Here is a 4,799-nt window from a genome sequence, read left to right as displayed (position 1 = left end):
TTGCTGCTGTGTAGGCGTCGCCCTGCTAGCGTTGCAAGGATTGGGGCCGCTCCGGGAGGGAAGGTCCGGCTGGGCGCGGACGTGCCGGCGCCTGCTCTTCCGGCTTAGGATGCGCCTGTCGCCCAGAGGGCAGCCTGAGAAAGTAGAAGACTTCTCTTCAGTATCCGGAGCCCCAAGATGAGGAGGTTTGCCTAACATGTTTTGAGAAGCAATGTTCCTCAAACTAAGTAGCATGCACCAGTGACGCTCTCACTCCATTATAACCCTGAACTGTCACCCAAGTTAGATCTGAGTCCTTGATTTCATAATGTTGGAAGCGTGAAGGAGCGTGCACTCAGGCCGCCGTGCCGCTAGATCCTTCCCGCCCACCCTGGTAATGACACCTTTGCCCCTCCTGAGTCAGGACCACCCACCTAAATAGCCACAGCTAGCTTGCTCCGGCTTCTTTGTGGTCTTATATGCACTCCACGTGACACTATTTTTAGTATCATGTGCCGTTTGATTCCTACTTAGAGATGGGCCTATTAAGTCCGGTGACACACTTGGTTGACCATGAGCAGGAAAGGAACCTCTTCAGGACCACTTTCTCTTCTGTCCATTGGGGATTGTACCTGCCTGTAGACCTATGGGATTTTTAAGAGAAAGCCACATGTTTGTTGTTCCCATCAGCCCCCTTCTCCCTCCCTGGTTGTGAAAAATTTGCCCATCTGGGACTGTGGGAACTAAATTTGTTTTCTCAGCAAGCTGCCCTTCCCAACACTCACTATGTTTCACCAAGTCACTACGCTTTTTCTCCATGAGTAATCCCACTGTTTATACTCCTACCCTTTGCAGCCATGAGCTGAGAAATAGTGTGTGTAACCACTCAAGTGCTTACCTCACATGCTTTGTACAGGAACTCTTACACCTCATGCCAGTGAATGGAAAGAGATGTGTAAGAATTAGCCTTACACTTGAGCAGCTCCTGCTTCTATGATGACCATAAAGACATACTAGAAGATAGTGTGGGAAAATAGTTATCAATGTCCAGAAGGTTTTCATTAATCCAACCGTCATTTTCTGAGCAGCTATCTACAGAAAAATGGTGAGGTCAGAGGTAGGAAGGAATGCAATGACAAAGACAACATCAGTGCCACAAGAGAAATATTATAAATGGAGCCATGAAAGTGCTGAATAACATGCTGGGGTGTATAAGCAAACATAGGGGAATGGGATGAATACACATGTCCCCACGTACAAGATGTAAAATTTTAGTGTACACTCTCTGACATCATCTATGTGTGATAAGTAGTTGTCAAGGAATGTAGTAAGAAGTATTCAGGAAAGGAGACAAGTTTCTATGAATTTACTTCTTCAGCCTTTCTACACCCTTTAGGGCAAAGGGTCTGACAGCTGAGTGGATCATATAGCCTTTCAAAACAATAACTCCTTTTTCCTGCTTTTTTTCCTTTTTTTTTTCCAGACTCCTAAAGAACTAGATGAATCTCTTTTTTGCCCTCCCCTCTTTCTCTTGTACAAGGTTAGAAGTCTTGTTAATAGAATGTAAGTTCATCCCATCAAATACAGACTTCTGTTTGTCTCCTCAGAAAAAGGGGTCACTTCTGGGTCTCCCTTGTAACTGAATACTCCCAAGAGCATCATGACCATTCCAGGGTTTCCATAGGTGGTATGTTCAGATTGGGTCAGATTTCCACTTTGTTGGTTTCAAGGTCTTTGTATTTAGATCTGAAACCTTTCCAGCTCTTTTATTTCCTGATAATTTTAATGGCAATACTTTCACACTATGTTGATCATACTTAAAAGCTGGTTGGAAAAAATCCAATATTTAATGACATCTTTACAAGGGTCCATCACATAATTGTTCAATGTGTTCACTGTAACACCTCAATTATGAATATATTATACTTGGTTGCTACCAACAAAGAAATTTTATTTTCAAATGCAAATTACTTGTGGGGAGTGAATTTGACTAACATTTTCGATGGCCTCCCCTTAGAAAGATATTTAAATCCACATGTTTATAAACTTCTGAATCCTGGTCTCCATCTCTGAGTTCTTGAACCATTCTTTTATTGTAAGTATCAGTTTCTTAATCTGTGAAATAGCAGGCACTCAAGTGGAGATCAATATACACAGGCAGCTTAGCTTCATGCCTGGTATGGACTGTGCTTCCAGACGATGATAGCTGCTCCTCAGTCTGGCTTGTCAGCCTGTAAGATCTGATACTTGCTCAGTTGTCTCTTGTCCTTAGACTCCAGCGCCAGGAATCACCAGGTTTTGATGTGATTCTCCACTTGCCAGAGTTCTCCTTAGCTGACTACAAAAAAGAGAGCAATCATGTAGCTCAAGTACAGCTAACTTTGTCTCTTTTCTGCTGTGATCCTACTCAGTTTTCAAGAGGCCAGTCCTGTCCTACGAGAGGGAGCATAAACCAGAGCAGATCTCTTGGTCCCTGGGACTTAGGGTAAGATGTTGGGAAGACCTTCTCTAGAGTTTCAGGATGGTGGGCTATAAGGTCCATGTGAACTTGGAGCTGTGTTCTGGAAGGAAGCTCTAAGAGGCAAGCTAAGAGGACTTAATAAATAACATTGTTTCAACTTCTAAATCCTACCAAGCCTTGGTTAAAGCAATTAAGAGCATGAGCTCTGGGGCCCTGGCCTTGCTGCGTAGCTTGCTGGTTCTTTTGTTTCATTTGTAATATTTTTATTTACTTGCAAGGGAAGAAGAGAGTGAGCAAACCAGAGCCTGTTACTACTGCAAACAAAGTCCAGATGCATACATCTCTTTATGCATCTGGCTTTATGTGGGTACTGGGGCATCCAACCCAGGCAGTCAGGCAAAGCAAGCACTTTTAACTGCTGAGCTGTCTCTCTAATTCTGGTTTTGTCATTTCTGTTTCAGCCTTAAGCAAGGCTCTACATTTTCTTTTGCCTTGGTTTACTCACTTGAAATGAGAAGTTCAGAAATGTACCTGCCTCATAGGATTGAGTGAAGATTAAAAGTAGAACAGTGCTTGGCCACTAGAAAGTTCTGGACAAATCTTTGCTGTCATTATACATTGCGGAGAGTGAACAGATTATTTTAAAGTGCCTCTTTCCACCCCAACTAACTTGATTTGAGTGGTGTAATAGTTTGGATGTAAAATGTTGCCCATGGACTCATGTGTTTGAACACTTGGTCCCCAGCTGACGGCACTGTTTGAGGTGGCTATGGAACCTTTTGGATGGACATTATGGCCAGTGGACGTGCACCACTAGGATAGAACCTTTGAGGATCAGAGCCCCGCCCGATTTCTGCTCCCATTCCCTGCTGTATTACTCACTGCCATAGACTTGCCTTCCCTGCTATGATGGTCTGAAACCACGAACCAAAAGTAAAATTTTCCTCCTTCAAGTTGTTTCTGTTAGGAATTTTGTCCCAGCAAAGAGAAAAGTAAGTTACACAAGGCGGTTCTTACTACTTGCAACCCCAAGGCCAGACCAGTCCCTCCTTCTTTCATTGTGCCATCAATTCCTAGATGGGCTGTGAGCACCACGAACAGAGTTCTTCATGTGAGATTCTGTGTTCTGTCAATGTTAACCCACGCATTTGGGATCCAGCCCTTCATCCCAGTAAGAAAATTTCATGAAAAGGATTTTTCTCATATAAAAGGTAATGAAATATGTATGTATCTTTATGCACATATCTGATTATTTCCCCCAGTAAAACCTGTAGCATTGGCATAACAAAGTCAGTAACACAAGATTTTAATCAGAATTTTCAAGCAACTAAAAAGAAAAGTTTTCCCGGAGAAAGCTGTCTTCAGCATTTGCACCCAAAACAGCCTTTACTACTTTGATACAAGTTTCCTGAGTGAAAGTTGGGGAAATTTGTGACTTGAATATGCTTTTCTTTGTCCACTGATTGATTCTTTTCATGGATTGCTTGATTATTTGTATATCTGCTTTTAGGATTTTCTTCTTTGCTTGTTTTCTTCTCCCATGGGTATATTTGAAAAGCAGGCATATGGCAAGGCCATTTTTCAGTTTGCTGTTTACCTTTTAGTTTGACCATTTTCATACCTTACCTTTTGTTTTATTTTTCACTGTTCATTGCTGTGATGAAGAGAGTCTATTTCCATAGGCAAATACCTAAACTGCTGAGCCATCTCTCCAGGCCCCAAAAGAGCTTTCTGATGATGTAAGCTAGTTGGTAAAAAACACTCAGAAATCCCTGACTTGGACATTTTTAAACTCTGTACCTGAAAAAAAAAAAAACCCTTTATAATAAAAATATAAATCCTCAGTGCTAAGAGTAGACAAATGGAGGTGCTGGAGAGATGGCTCAGCTGATAAGGCACTCACCACGCAGAACTTGGGTGAGATCCCTATGCCCCTGAGTTCCAGGCCAACTTGGGCTAGACCCTACCTCTAAAAGAAAAGAAAAGAGCCAGAAGCTAGGGCAGAAGAGATTGCTCAGTGGTTAAAGGCCCTTGTTTGTAAAGTCTGACTAGGCAGGTTCAATTCCCTGGTAGCCACAAAAAGGCAGATACACAAAGTGGCATGCATGTCTGGAGATCATCTACAGCAGCAGGATGCCCTGGCATGCCCATACCTTCTTTGTCTCTCCTCACACATAGTTTTTTAAAGCCAGAAGTGGGCTAGAGATACGGTTTTTCAGTTAAGGCGCTTGCTTGTGAAGATTAAGGACCCAGGTTTGACTCCATAGAACCCACATAAACCAGATGCCCAAGGTGACACATGTGCACAAGGTGACTGGCACATGTGTACAAGGTGGCACACACATCTGGAGTTCAATTA

Source organism: Jaculus jaculus, chromosome 14 (genome assembly GCF_020740685.1).
Source record: "Jaculus jaculus isolate mJacJac1 chromosome 14, mJacJac1.mat.Y.cur, whole genome shotgun sequence".
NCBI classification, from domain to species: domain Eukaryota; kingdom Metazoa; phylum Chordata; class Mammalia; order Rodentia; family Dipodidae; genus Jaculus; species Jaculus jaculus.
The sequence above is the reverse complement of the archived record's forward strand: the minus strand, read 5'-3'. Positions refer to the sequence as shown.